Below are 17,543 nucleotides of genomic sequence, written 5' to 3'. Positions count from 1 at the left end.
AGTACCAGACGGGAGTGAATCGTTCCCTTTTACCCACTGTGTACTGTACATGTACAGGAGCTGACACTGAGACACACACGCACCGTACAGTACCAGACGGAAATGAATCGTTCCCTTTTACCCACTGTGTACTGTACATTTACAGGAGCTGACACTGAGACACACACGGACCGTACAGTACCAGACGGGAGTGAATCGTTCCCTTTTACCCACTGTGTACTGTACATGTACAGGAGCTGACACTGAGACACACACGCACCGTACAGTACCAGACGGGAGTGAATCGTTCCCTTTTACCCACTGTGTACTGTACATGTACAGGAGCTGACACTGAGACACACACGGGCCGTACAGTACCAGACAGGAGTGAATCGTTCCCTTTTACCCGCTGTGTAATGTACATGTACAGGAGCTGACACTGAGACACACACGGGCCGTACAGTACCAGATGGGAGTGAATCGTTCCCTTTTACCCGCTGTGTACTGTACATGTACAGGAGCAGACACTGAGACACACACGGGCCGTACAGTACCAGACGGGAGTGAATCGTTCCCTTTTACCCGCTGTGTGCTGTACATGTACAGGAGCTGACACTGAGACACACACGGGCCGTACAGCACCAGACGGGAGTGAATCGTTTCCTTTTACCCGCTGTGTACTGTACATGTACAGGAGCTGTCACTGAGACACACACGGGCCGTACAGTACCAGACGGGAGTGATTCATTCCCTTTTACCCGCTCTGTGCTGTACATGTAGAGGAGCTGACACTGAGACCCACACGGGCCGCACAGTACCAGACGGGAGTGAATCGTTCCCTTTTACCCGCTGTGTACTAAACATGTACAGGAGTTGAAACTGAGACACACACGGGCCGTACAGTACCAGACGGGAGTGAATCGTTCCCTTTTACCCGCTGTGTGCTGTACATGTACAGGAGCTGACACTGAGACACACACGGGCCGCACAGTACCAGACGGGAGTGAATCGTTCCCTTTTACCCGCTGTGTGCTGTACATGTACAGGAGCTGACACTGAGACACACACGGGCCGCACAGTACCAGACGGGAGTGAATCGTTCCCTTTTACCCACTGTGTACTAAACATGTACAGGAGTTGAAACTGAGACACACACGGGCCGTACAGTACCAGACGGGAGTGAATCGTTCCCTTTTACCCGCTGTGTGCTGTACATGTACAGGAGCTGACACTGAGACACACACGGGCCGTACAGTACCAAGCGGGAGTGAATTGTTCCCTTATACCCGCTGTGTACTGTACATGTACAGGAGCTGACACTGAGACACACACGGGCCGTACAGTACCAGACGGGAGTGAATCGTTCCCTTTTACCCGCTGTGTACTGTACATGTACAGGCGCTGACACTGAGACACACACGGGCCGTACAGTACCAGACGGGAGAGAATCATTCCCTTTTACCCGCTGTGTACTGTACATATACTGGAGCTGACACTGAGACACGCACGGGCCGTACAGTACCAGACGGGAGTGAATCGTTCCCTTTTACCCACTGTGTGCTGTACATGTACAGGAGCTGACACAGACACACACTGGCCGCACAGTACCAGACGGCAGTGAATCGTTCCCATTTACCCGCTGTGTACTGTACATGTACTGGAGCTGACACTGAGACACACACGGGCCGTACAGTACCAGACAGGAGTGAATCGTTCCATTTTACCCGCTGTGTAATGTACATGTACAGGAGCTGACACTGAGACACACACGGGCCGTACAGTACCAGACGGGAGTGAATCGTTCCCATTTACCCGATGTGTGCTGTACATGTGCTGGAGCTGACACTGAGACACACACGGGCCGTACAGTACCAGACAGGAGTGAATCGTTCCATTTTACCCGCTGTGTAATGTACATGTACAGGAGCTGACACTGAGACACACACGGGCCGTACAGTACCAGACGGGAGTGAATCGTTCCCTTTTACCCACTGTGTACTGTACATGTACAGGAGCTGACACTGAGACACACACGTGCCGTACAGTACCAGACGGGAGTGATTCGTTCCCTTTTACCTGCAGGGTGCTGTACATGTACAGGAGCTGACACTGAGACACACACGGGCCGTACAGTACCAGACGGGAGTGAATCGTTCCCTTTTACTCGCTGTGTACTGCACATGTACTGGAGCTGACACTGAGACACACACGGGCCGTAGAGTACCAGACGGGAGTGAATCATTCCTTTTTACCCGCTGTGTACTGTACATGTACAGGAGCTGACACTGAGACACACACGGGCCGTACAGTACCAGACAGGAGTGAATGGTTCCCTTTTACCCGCTGTGTACTGTACATGTACAGGAGCTGACACTGAGACACACACGGGCCGTACAGCACCAGACGGGAGTGAATCGTTTCCTTTTAACCGATGTGTACTGTACATGTACAGGAGATGACACTGAGACACACACGGACCGTACAGTACCAGACGGGAGTGAATCGTTCCCTTTTACCCGCTGTGTACTGTACATGTACAGGAGCTGACACTGAGACACACACGGACCGTACAGTACCAGACGGGAGTGAATTGTTCCCTTTTACCCGCTGTGTGCTGTACATGTACAGGCGCTGACACTGAGACACACACGGACCGTACAGTACCAGACGGGAGTGAATCATTCCCTTTAACCCGCTGTGTACTGTACATATACAGGAGCTGACACTGAGACACACACGGACCGTACAGTACCAGATGGGAGTGAATCGTTCCCTTTTACCCGCTGTGTACTGTACGTGTACAGGAGATGACACTGAGACACACACGGACCGTACAGTACCAGACGGGAGTGAATCGTTCCCTTTTACACACTGTGTGCTGTACATGTACAGGAGCCGACACTGAGACACACACGGACCGTACAGTACCAGACGGGAGTGAATCGTTCCCTTTTACCCGCTGTGTACTGTACATGTACTGGAGCTGACACTGAGATACACACGGGCCGTACAGTACCAGACGGGAGTGAATCGTTCCTTTTTACCCGCTGTGTACTGTACATGTACAGGAGCTGACACTGAGACACACACGGGCCGTACAGCACCAGACGGGAGTGAATTGTTTCCTTTTACCCGCTGTGTACTGTACATGTACAGGAGCTGACACTGAGACACACACAGGCCGTACAGTACCAGACAGGAATGGTTCATTCTCTTTTACCCGCTGGGTGCTGTACATGTACAGGAGCTGACACTGAGACACACACGGGCCGTACAGTATCAGACGGGAGTGAATCGTTCCCTTTTACCCGCTCTGCACTGCACATATACAGGAGCTTTCACTGAGACACACACGGACCGTACAGTACCAGATGGGAGTGAATCGTTCCCTTTCACCCGCTGTGTGCTGTACATGTACAGGAGCTGACACTGAGACACACACGGGCCGCACAGTACCAGACGGGAGTGAATCGTTCCCTTTTACCCACTGTGTACTAAACATGTACAGGAGTTGAAACTGAGACACACACGGGCCGTACAGTACCAGACGGGAGTGAATCGTTCCCTTTTACCCGCTGTGTGCTGTACATGTACAGGAGCTGACACTGAGACACACACGGGCCGTACAGTACCAAGCGGGAGTGAATTGTTCCCTTATACCCGCTGTGTACTGTACATGTACAGGCGCTGACACTGAGACACACACGGGCCGTACAGTACCAGACGGGAGTGAATCATACCCTTTAACCCGCTGTGTACTGTACATATACAGGAGCTGACACTGAGACACACACGGACTGTACAGTACCAGATGGGAGTGAATCGTTCCCTTTTACCCGCTGTGTACTGTACATGTACAGGAGCTGACACTGAGACACACACGGGCCGTACAGTACCAGACGGGAGTGAATCGTTCCCTTTTACCCGCTGTGTACTGTACATGTACAGGAGCTGACACTGAGACACACACGGACCGTACAGTACCAGACGGGAGTGAATCGTTCCCTTTTACCCACTGTGTACTGTACATGTACAGGAGCTGACACTGAGACACACACGCACCGTACAGTACCAGACGGAAGTGAATCGTTCCCTTTTACCCACTGTGTACTGTACATGTACAGGAGCTGACACTGAGACACACACGGACCGTACAGTACCAGACGGGAGTGAATCGTTCCCTTTTACCCACTGTGTACTGTACATGTACAGGAGCTGACACTGAGACACACACGCACCGTAAAGTACCAGACGGGAGTGAATCGTTCCCTTTTACCCACTGTGTACTGTACATGTACAGGAGCTGACACTGAGACACACACGGGCCGTACAGTACCAGACAGGAGTGAATCGTTCCCTTTTACCCGCTGTGTAATGTACATGTACAGGAGCTGACACTGAGACACACACGGGCCGTACAGTACCAGATGGGAGTGAATCGTTCCCTTTTACCCGCTGTGTACTGTACATGTACAGGAGCAGACACTGAGACACACACGGGCCGTACAGTACCAGACGGGAGTGAATCGTTCCCTTTTACCCGCTGTGTGCCGTACATGTACAGGAGCTGACACTGAGACACACACGGGCCGTACAGCACCAGACGGGAGTGAATCGTTTCCTTTTACCCGCTGTGTACTGTACATGTACAGGAGCTGACACTGAGACACACACGGGCCGTACAGTACCAGACGGGAGTGAATCATTCCCTTTTACCTGCTGTGTGCTGTACATGTACAGGAGCTGACACTGAGACACACACGGGCTGTACAGTACCAGACGGGACTGAATCGTTCCCTTTTACCCGCTGTGTACTGTATATGTACTGGAGCTGACACTGAGACACACACGGACCGTACAGTACCAGACGGGAGTGAATCATTCCCTTTTACCCGCTGTGTGCTGTACATGTGCAGGAGCTGACACTGAGACACATACGGGCCGTACAGTACCAGACGGGAGTGAATCGTTCCCTTTTACCCGCTGTGTACTGTACATGTACTGGAGCTGACACTGAGACACACACGGGCCGTACAGTACCAGACGGCAGTGAATCGTTCCCTTTTACCCGCTGTGTAATGTACATGTACAGGAGCTGACACTGAGACGCACACGGGCCATACTGTACCAGACGGGTGTGAAACATTCCCTTTTACCCACTGTGTACTGTACATGTACAGCAGCTGACACTGAGACACACACGGGCCGTACAGTACCAGACGGGAGTGAATCGTTCCCTTTTACCCGCTGTGTACTGTACATGTACAGCAGCTGACACTGAGACACACACGGGCCGTACAGTACCAGACGGGAGTGAATCGTTCCTTTTTACCCGCTGTGTACTGTACATGTACTGGAGCTGACACTGAGACACACACGGGCCGTACAGCACCAGACGGGAGTGAATCGTTTCCTTTTACCCGCTGTGTACTGTACATGTACAGGAGCTGTCACTGAGACACACACGGGCCGTACAGTACCAGACGGGAGTGATTCATTCCCTTTTACCCGCTATGTGCTGTACATGTAGAGGAGCTGACACTGAGACCCACACGGGCCGCACAGTACCAGACGGGAGTGAATCGTTCCCTTTTACCCGCTGTGTACTAAACATGTACAGGAGTTGAAACTGAGACACACACGGGCCGTACAGTACCAGACGGGAGTGAATCGTTCCCTTTTACCCGCTGTGTGCTGTACATGTACAGGAGCTGACACTGAGACACATACGGGCCGTACAGTACCAGACGGGAGTGAATTGTTCCCTTTTACCCGCTGTGTACTGTACATGTGCAGGCGCTGACACTGAGACACACACGGACCGTACAGTACCAGATGGGAGTGAATCGTTCCCTTTTACCCGCTGTGTACTGTACATGTACAGGAGCTGACACTGAGACACACACGGACCGTACAGTACCAGACGGGAGTGAATCGTTCCCTTTTACCAATGTGTACTGTACATGTACAGGAGCTGACACTGAGAAACACACGGGCCGTACAGCACCAGACTGGAGTGAATCGTTCCCTTTTACCCACAGTGTGCTGTACCTGTACAGGAGCTGACACTGAGACACACACGGCCCGTACAGTACCAGATGGGAGTGAATCGTTCCCTTTTACCCGCTGTGTACTGTACATGTACAGGAGCTGACACTGAGACACACACGGCCCGTACAGTACCAGACGGGAGTGAATCGTTCCCTTTTACCCGCTGTGTACTGTACATGTACTGGAGCTGACACTGAGACACACACGGACTGTACAGTACCAGACGGGAGTGAATCATTCCCTTTTACCTGCTGTGTGCTGTACATGTACAGGAGCTGACACTGAGACACACACGGGCCGTACAGTACCAGACGGGAGTGAATCGTTCCGTTTTACCCGCTGTGTACTGTACATGTACTGGAGCTGACACTGAGACACACACGCACCGTACAGTACCAGACAGGAGTGAATCGTTCCCTTTTACCCGCTGTGTAATGTACATGTACAGGAGCTGACACTGAGACACACACGGACCGTACAGTACCAGACGGGTGTGAATCATTCCCTTTTACCCACTGTGTACTGTACATGTACAGGAGCTGACACTGAGACACACACGGGCCGTCCATTACCAGACGGGAGTGAATAGTTCCCTTTTACCCGCTGTGTACTGTACATGTACAGGAGCTGACACTGAGACACACACGGGCCGTACAGTATCAGACGGGAGTGAATCGTTTCCTTTTACCCGCTGTGTACTGTACATGTACAGGAGCTGACACTGAGACACACACGGGCCGTACAGTACCAGACGGGAGTGAATCGTTCCCTTTTACCCGCTGTGTACTGTAGATGTACAGGAGCTGACACTGAGACACACACGGGCCGTACAGTACCAGACGGGAGTGAATCGTTCCCTTTTACCAACTGTGTGCTGTACATGTACAGGAGCTGAAACTGAGACACACACGGGCCGTACAGTACCAGACGGGAGTGAATCGTTCCGTTTTACCCGCTGTGTACTGTCCATGTACTGGAGCTGACACTGAGACACACACGAGCCGTACAGTACCAGACGGGAGTGAATCGTTCCTTTTTACCCGCTGTGTTCTGTACATGTACAGGAGCTGACACTGAGACACACACGGGCCGTACAGTACCAGACAGGAATGAATTGTTCCCTTTTACCCGCTGTGTACTGTACATGTACAGGCGCTGACACTGAGACATACACGGACCGTACAGTACCAGATGGGAGTGAATCATTCCCTTTAACCCGCTGTGTACTGTACATATACAGGACCTGACACTGAGACACACACGGACCGTACAGTACCAGACGGGAGTGAATCGTTCCCTTTTACCCGCTGTGTACTCTACATGTACTGGAGCTGACACTGAGACACACACGGGCCGTACAGTGCCAGACGGGAGTGAATCGTTCCCTTTTACCCGCTGTGTAATGTACATGTACAGGAGCTGACACTGAGACACACACGGGCCGTACAGTACCAGACGGGAGTGAATCGTTTCTTTTTACCCGCTGTGTACTGTACATGTACAGGAGCTGACACTGAGACACACACGGGCCGTACAGTACCAGACGGGAGTGAATCGTTCCCTTTTACCCGCTGTGTACTGTACATGTACAGGCGCTGACACTGAGACACACACGGACCGTACAGTACCAGACGGGAGTGAATCATTCCCTTTAACCCGCTGTGTACTGTACATGTACTGGAGCTGACACTGAGACACACACGGGCCGTACAGTACCAGACGGGAGTGAATCGTTCCTTTTTACCCGCTGTGTACTGTACATGTACAGGAGCTGACACTGAGACACACACGGGCCATACAGTACCAGACAGGAGTGAATCGTTCCCTTTTACCCGCTGTGTACTGTACATGTACAGGAGCTGACACTGAGACACACACGGGCCGTACAGTACCAGACAGGAGTGAATCGTTCCATTTTACCCGCTGTGTACTGTACATGTACAGGAGCTGACACTGAGACACACACGGGCCGTACAGTACCAGACGGGACTGAATCGTTCCCTTTTACCCGCTGTGTACTGTACATGTACTGGAGCTGACACTGAGACACACACGGGCCGTACAGTACCAGACGGGAGTGAATCGTTCCTTTTTACCCGCTGCTTGCTGTACATGTACAGGAGCTGACACTGAGACACACACGGGCCGTACAGCACCAGACGGGAGTGAATCGTTTCCTTTTACCCGCTGGGTACTGTACATGTACAGGAGTTGACACTGAGACACACACGGTCTGTACAGTACCAGACGGGAGTGATTCATTCCCTTTTATCCGCTGTGTGCTGTACATGTACAGGAGCTGACACTGAGACACACACGGGCCGTACAGTACCAGACGGGAGTGAATCGTTCCCTTTTACCCGCTGTGTACTGTACATGTACAGGCGCTGACACTGAGACACACACGGGCCGTACAGTACCAGACGGGAGTGAATCATTCCCTTTTACCCGCTGTGTACTGTACATATACTGGAGCTGACACTGAGACACGCACGGGCCGTACAGTACCAGACGGGAGTGAATCGTTCCCTTTTACCCACTGTGTGCTGTACATATACAGGAGCTGACACAGACACACACGGGCCGTACAGTAGCAGACGGGAGTGAATCGTTCCCTTTTACCCGCTGTGTGCTGTACATGTACAGGAGCTGACACTGAGACACACACGGGCCGTACAGTACCAGACGGGAGTGAATCATTCCCTTTTACCCGCTGTGTACTGTACATATACTGGAGCTGACACTGAGACACACACGGGCCGTACAGTACCAGACGGCAGTGAATCGTTCCCTTTTACCCGCTGTGTACTGTACATGTACTGGAGCTGACACTGAGACACACACGGGCCGTACAGTAACAGACAGGAGTGAATCGTTCCATTTTACCCGCTGTGTAATGTACATGTACAGGAGCTGACACTGAGACACACACGGGCCGTACAGTACCAGACAGGAGTGAATCGTTCCATTTTACCCGCTGTGTACTGTACATGTACTGGAGCTGACACTGAGACACACACGGGCCGTACAGTACCAGACAGGAGTGAATCGTTCCATTTTACCCGCTGTGTAATGTACATGTACAGGAGCTGACACTGAGACACACACGGGCCGTACAGTACCAGACGGGAGTGAATCGTTCCCTTTTACCCACTGTGTACTGTACATGTACAGGAGCTGACACTGAGACACACACGGGCCGTACAGTACCAGACGGGAGTGAATCGTTCCCTTTTACCCGCTGTGTACTGTACATGTACAGGAGCTGACACTGAGACACACACGTGCCGTACAGTACCAGACGGGAGTGAATCGTTCCCTTTTACCTGCAGGGTGCTGTACATGTACAGGAGCTGACACTGAGACACACACGGGCCGTACAGTACCAGACGGGAGTGAATCGTTCCCTTTTACCCGCTGTGTACTGTACATGTACTGGAGCTGACACTGAGACACACATGGGCCGTACAGTACCAGACAGGAGTGAATGGTTCCCTTTTACCCGCTGTGTAATGTACATGTACAGGAGCTGACACTGAGACACACACGGGCCGTACAGCACCAGACGGGAGTGAATCGTTTCCTTTTACCCGATGTGTACTGTACATGTACAGGAGATGACACTGAGACACACACGGACCGTACAGTACCAGACGGGAGTGAATCGTTCCCTTTTCCCCGCTGTGTACTGTACAAGTACAGGAGCCGACACTGAGACACACACGGACCGTACAGTACCAGACGGGAGTGAATCGTTCCCTTTTACCCGCTGTGTACTGTACATGTACTGGAGCTGACACTGAGACACACACGGGCCGTACAGTACCAGACGGGAGTGAATCGTTCCTTTTTACCCGCTGTGTACTGCACATGTACAGGAGCTGACACTGAGACACACACGGGCCGTACAGCACCAGACGGGAGTGAATCGTTTCCTTTTACCCGCTGTGTACTGTACATGTACAGGAGCTGACACTGAGACACACACGGGCCGTACAGTACCAGACAGGAATGGTTCATTCCCTTTTACCCGCTGGGTGCTGTACATGTACAGGAGCTGACACTGAGACACACACGGGCCGTACAGTATCAGACGGGAGTGAATCGTTCCCTTTTACCCGCTGTGTACTAAACATGTACAGGAGTTGACACTGAGACACACACGGGCCGTACAGTACCAGACGGGAGTGAATCGTTCCCTTTTACCCGCTGTGTACTGTACATGTACAGGAGCTGACACTGAGACACACACAGGCCGTATAGTACCAGACGGGAGTGAATCGTTCCCTTTTACCCGCTGTGTACTGTACATGTACAGGCGTTGACACTGAGACACACACGGGCCGTACAGTACCAGAGGGGAGTGAATCGTTCCCTTTTACCCGCTCTGTACTGCACATATACAGGAGCTTTCACTGAGACACACACGGACCGTACAGTACCAGATGGGAGTGAATCGTTCCCTTTTACCCGCTGTGTGCTGTACATGTACAGGAGCTGACACTGAGACACACACGGGCCACACAGTGCCAGACGGGAGTGAATCGTTCCCTTTTACCCGCTGTGTGCTGTACAAGTACAGGAGCTGACACTGAGACACACACGGGCCGTACAGTACCAGACGGGAGTGAATCATTCCCTTTAACCCGCTGTGTACTGTACATATACAGGAGCTGACACTGAGACACACATGGACCGTACAGTACCAGATGGGAGTGAATCGTTCCCTTTTACCCGCTGTGTACTGTACATGTACAGGAGCTGACACTGAGACACACACGGACCGTACAGTACCAGACGGGAGTGAATCGTTCCCTATTACCCACTGTGTACTGTACATGTACAGGAGCTGACACTGAGAAACACACGGGCCGTACAGCACCAGACGGGAGTGAATCGTTCCCTTTTACCCACTGTGTACTGTACATGTACAGGAGCTGACACTGAGACACACACGGACCGTACAGTACCAGACGGGAGTGAATCGTTCCCTTTTACCCGCTGTGTACTGTACATGTACAGGAGCTGACACTGAGACACACACGGGCCGTACAGTACCAGACGGGAGTGAATCGTTCCCTTTTACCCGCTGTGTACTGTACATGTACAGGAGCTGACACTGAGACACACACGGACCGTACAGTACCAGACGGGAGTGAATCGTTCCCTTTTACCCACTGTGTACTGTACATGTACAGGAGCTGAAACTGAGAAACACACGGGCCGTACAGCACCAGACGGGAGTGAATCGTTCCCTTTTACCCACTGTGTACTGTACATGTACAGGAGCTGACACTGAGACACACACGGACCGTACAGTACCAGACGGGAGTGAATCGTTCCCTTTTACCCGCTGTGTACTGTACATGTACAGGAGCTGACACTGAGACACACACGGGCCGTACAGTACCAGACAGGAGTGAATCGTTCCCTTTTACCCGCTGTGTAATGTACATGTACAGGAGCTGACACTGAGACACACACGGGCCGTACAGCACCAGACGGGAGTGAATCGTTTCCTTTTACCCGCTGTGTACTGTACATGTACAGGAGCTGACACTGAGACACACACGGGCCGTACAGTACCAGACGGGAGTGAATCATTCCCTTTTACCTGCTGTGTGCTGTACATGTACAGGAGCTGACACTGAGACACACACGGGCTGTACAGTACCAGACGGGACTGAATCGTTCCCTTTTACCCGCTGTGTACTGTATATGTACTGGAGCTGACACTGAGACACACACGGACCGTACAGTACCAGACGGGAGTGAATCATTCCCTTTTACCCGCTGTGTGCTGTACATGTACAGGAGCTGACACTGAGACACACACGGGCCGTACAGCACCAGACGGGAGTGAATCGTTTCCTTTTACCCGCTGTGTACTGTACATGTACAGGAGCTGACACTGAGACACACACGGGCCATACAGTACCAGACGGGAGTGAATCGTTCCCTTTTACCCGCTGTGTACTGTACATGTACTGGAGCTGACACTGAGACACACACGGGCCGTACAGTACCAGACAGGAGTGAATCGTTCCCTTTTACCCGCTGTGTAATGTACATGTACAGGAGCTGACACTGAGACGCACACGGGCCATACAGTACCAGATGGGTGTGAATCATTCCCTTTTACCCACTGTGTACTGTACATGTACTGGAGTTGACACTGAGACACACACGGGCCGTACAGTACCAGACGGGAGTGAATCGTTCCCTTTTACCCACTGTGTACTGTACATGTACAGGAGCTGACACTGAGACACACACGGGCCGTACAGTACCAGACGGGAGTGAATCGTTCCTTTTTACCCGCTGTGTACTGTACATGTACAGGAGCTGACACTGAAACACACACGGACCGTACAGTACCAGACGGGAGTGAATCATTCCCTTTTACCCGCTGTGTACTGTACATGTACAGGAGCTGACACTGAGACACACACGGGCCGTACAGTACCAGACGGGAGTGAATCGTTCCCTTTTTCCCGCTGTGTACTGTACATGTACAGGAGCTGACACTGAGACACACACGGGCCGTACAGTACCAGACGGGAGTGAATCGTTCCCTTTTACCCGCTGTGTGCTGTACATGTACAGGAGCTGACACTGAGACACACACGGGCCGTACAGTACCAGACAGGAGTGAATCGTCCATTTTACCCGCTGTGCAACGTACATGTACAGGAGCTGACACTGAGACACACACGGGCTGTGCAGTACCAGACAGGAGTGAATCATTCCCTTTTACCTGCTGTGTACTGTACATGTACTGGAGCTGACACTGAGACACACACGGGCCGTACAGTACCAGACAGGAGTGAATCGTCCATTTTACCCGCTGTGTACTGTACATGTACAGGAGCTGAAACTGAGACATACACGGGCCGTACAGTACCAGACGGGAGTGAATCGTTCCCTTTTACCCGCTGTGTGCTGTACATGTACAGGAGCTGACACTGAGACACACACGGGCCGTACAGTACCAGACGGGAGTGATTCATTCCCTTTTACCCGCTGTGTGCTGTACATGTACAGGAGCTGACACTGAGACACACACGGGCCGTACAGCACCAGACGGGAGTGAATCGTTCCCTTTTACCCGCTGTGTACTAAACATGTACAGGAGTTGAAACTGAGACACACACGGGCCGTACAGTACCAGACGGGAGTGAATCGTTCCCTTTTACCCGCTGTGTGCTGTACATGTACAGGAGCTGACACTGAGACACATACGGGCCGTACAGTACCAGACGGGAGTGAATTGTTCCCTTTTACCCGCTGTGTACTGTACATGTGCAGGCGCTGACACTCAGACACACACGGACCGTACAGTACCAGACGGGTGTGAATCATTCCCTTTAACCCGCTGTGTACTGTACATATACAGGAGCTGACACTGAGACACACACGGACCGTACAGTACCAGATGGGAGTGAATCGTTCCCTTTTACCCGCTGTGTACTGTACATGTACAGGAGCTGACACTGAGACACACACGGACCGTACAGTACCAGACGGGAGTGAATCGTTCCCTTTTACCCACTGTGTACTGTACATGTACAGGAGCTGACACTGAGAAACACACGGGCCGTACAGCACCAGACTGGAGTGAATCGTTCCCTTTTACCCACAGTGTGCTGTACCTGTACAGGAGCTGACACTGAGACACACACGGCCCGTACAGTACCAGATGGGAGTGAATTGTTCCCTTTTACCCGCTGTGTACTGTACATGTACATGAGCTGACACTGAGACACACACGGCCCGTACAGTAGCAGACGGGAGTGAATCGTTCCCTTTTACCCGCTGTGTACTGTACATGTACTGGAGCTGACACTGAGACACACACGGGCCGTACAGTACCAGACGGGAGTGAATCATTCCCTTTTACCTGCTGTGTGCTGTACATGTACAGGAGCTGATATTGAGACACACACGGGCCGTACAGTACCAGACGGGAGTGAATCGTTCCGTTTTACCAGTTGTGTACTGTACATGTACTGGAGCTGACACTGAGACACACACGGACCGTACAGTACCAGACGGGAGTGAATCGTTCCCTTTTACCCGCTGTGTGCTGTACATGTACAGGAGCTGACACTGAGACACACACGGGCCGTACAGTATCAGACGGGAGTGAATCGTTTCCTTTTACCCGCTGTGTACTGTACATGTACAGGAGCTGACACTGAGACACATACGGGCCGTACAGTACCAGACGGGAGTGAATCGTTCCCTTTAACCTACTGTGTGCTGTACATGTACAGGAGCTGACACTGAGACACACACGGGCCGTACAGTACCAGACGGGAGTGAATCGTTCCATTTTACCCGCTGTGTACTGTACATGTACTGGAGCTGACACTGAGACACACACGCACCGCACAGTACCAGACAGGAGTGAATCGTTCCCTTTTACCCGCTGTGTAATGTACATGTACAGGAGCTGACACTGAGACACACACGGACCGTACAGTACCAGACGGGAGTGAATCGTTCCCTTTTACCCGCTGTGTGCTGTACATGTACAGGAGCTGACACTGAGACACACACGGGCCGTACAGTACCAGACGGGTGTGAATCATTCCCTTTTACCCACTGCGTACTGTACATGTACAGGAACTGACACTGAGACACACACGGGCCGTCCATTACCAGACGGGAGTGAATCGTTCCCTTTTACCCGCTGTGTACTGTACATGTACAGGAGCTGACACTGAGACACACACGGGCCGTACAGTATCAGACGGGAGTGAATCATTTCCTTTTACCCGCTGTGTACTGTACATGTACAGGAGCTGACACTGAGACACACACGGGCCGTACAGTACCAGACGGGAGTGAATCATTCCCTTTTACCCGCTGTGTACTGTACATGTACAGGAGCTGACACTGAGACACACACGGGCCGTACAGTACCAGACGGGAGTGAATCGTTCCCGTTTACCTACTGTGTGCTGTACATGTACAGGAGCTGACAATGAGACACACACGGGCCGTACAGTACCAGACGGGAGTGAATCGTTCCGTTTTCCCCGCTGTGTACTAGACATGTACTGGAGCTGAAACTGAGACACACACGGGCTGTACAGGACCAGACGGGAGTGAATCGTTCCTTTTTACCCGCTGTGTTCTGTACATGTACAGGAGCTGACACTGAGACACACACGGGCCGTACAGTACCAGACAGGAGTGAATTGTTCCCTTTTACCCGCTGTGTACTGTACATGTACAGGCGCTGACACTGAGACATACACGGACCGTACCGTACCAGATGGGAGTGAATCATTCCCTTTAACCCGCTGTGTACTGTACATATACAGGAGCTGACACTGAGACACACACGGACCGTACAGTACCAGACGGGAGTGAATCGTTCCCTTTTACCCGCTGTGTACTCTACATGTACTGGAGCTGACACTGAGACACACACGGGCCATACAGTACTAGACGGGAGTGAATCGTTCCCTTTTACCCGCTGTGTACTGTACATGTACAGGAGCTGACACTGAGACACACACGGGCCGTACAGTACCAGACGGGAGTGAATCATTCCCTTTTACCCGCTGTGTGCTGTACATGTACAGGAGCTGACACTGAGACACACACGGGCCGTACAGTACCAGACGGGTGTGAATCATTCCCTTTTACCCACTGTGTACTGTACATGTACAGGAGCTGACACTGAGACACACACGGGCCGTCCAGTACCAGACGGGAGTGAATCGTTTCCTTTTCCCCGCTGTGTACTGTACATGTACAGGAGCTGACACTGAGACACACACGGGCCGTACAGTACCAGACGGGAGTGAATCGTTCCCTTTTACCCACTGTGTGCTGTACATGTACAGGAGCTGACACTGAAACACACACGGACCGTACAGTACCAGACGGGAGTGAATCGTTCCCTTTTACCCGCTGTGTACTGTACATGTACTGGAGCTGACACTGAGACACACACGGGCCGTACAGTACCAGACGGGAGTGAATCGTTTCTTTTTACCCGCTGTGTACTGTACATGTACAGGAGCTGACACTGAGACACACACGGGCCGTACAGTACCAGACAGGAGTGAATCGTTCCCTTTTACCCGCTGTGTAATGTACATGTACAGGAGCTGACACTGAGACACACACGGGCCGTACAGCACCAGACGGGAGTGAATCATTTCCTTTTACCCGCTGTGTACTGTACATGTACAGGAGCTGACACTGAGACACACACGGGCCGGACAGTATCAGACGGGAGTGAATCGTTCCCTTTTACCCGCTGTTTACTGTACATGTACAGGAGCTGTCACCGAGACACACACGGGCCGTACAGTACCAGACAGGAATGATTCATTCCCTTTTACCCGCTGTGTGCTGTACATGTACAGGAGCTGACACTGAGACACACACGTGCCGTACAGTACCAGACGGGAGTGAATCGTTCCATTTTACCCGATGTGTAATGTACATGTACAGGAGTTGACACTGAGACACACACGGGCCGTACAGTACCAGACGGGAGTGAATCGTTCCCTTTTACCCGCTGTTTACTGTACATGTACAGGAGCTGACACTGAGACACACACGGGCCGTATAGTACCAGAAGGGAGTGAATCGTTCCCTTTTACCCGCTGTGTACTGTACATGTACAGGCGCTGACACTGAGACACACACGGACCGTACAGTACCAGACGGGAGTGAATCATTCCCTTTTACCCGCTGTGTACTGTACATGTACTGGAGCTGACACTGAGACACGCACGGGCCGTACAGTACCAGACGGGAGTGAATCGTTCCCTTTTACCCACTGTGTGCTGTACATGTACACGAGCTGACACTGAGACACACACGGGCCGTACAGTACCAGACGGGAGTGAATCGTTCCCTTTTACCCGCTGTGTACTGTACATGTACTGGAGCTGACACTGAGACACACACGCACCGTTCAGTACCAGACAGGAGTGAATCATTCCCTTTTACCCGCTGTGTAATGTACATGTACAGGAGCTGACACTGAGACACACACGGGCCGTACAGCACCAGACGGGAGTGAATCGTTCCCTTTTACCTGCTGTGTAATGTACATGTACAGGAGCTGACACTGAGACACACACGGGCCGTACAGTACCAGACGGGAGTGAATCGTTCCCTTTTACCCGCTGTGTGCTGTACATGTACAGGCGCTGACACTGAGACACAAACGGACCGTACAGTACCAGACGGGAGTGAATCATTCCCTTTAACCTGCTGTGTACTGTACATATACAGGAGCTGACACTGAGACACACACGGACCGTACAGTACCAGACGGGAGTGAATCGTTCCCTTTTACCGACTGTGTACTGTACATGTACAGGAGCTGACACTGAGAAACACATGGGCCGTACAGCACCAGACTGGAGTGAATCGTTCCCTTTTACCCACAGTGTGCTGTACCTGTACAGGAGCTGACACTGAGACACACACGGCCCGTACAGTACCAGATGGGAGTGAATCGTTCCATTTTACCCGCT

This window comes from Somniosus microcephalus, unplaced genomic scaffold (genome assembly GCF_052327205.1).
Source record: "Somniosus microcephalus isolate GS21.2 unplaced genomic scaffold, FLI_Smic_1.0 unresolved_chr1, whole genome shotgun sequence".
Classification (NCBI taxonomy): domain Eukaryota; kingdom Metazoa; phylum Chordata; class Chondrichthyes; order Squaliformes; family Somniosidae; genus Somniosus; species Somniosus microcephalus.
This window is presented reverse-complemented; position numbering follows the sequence as displayed.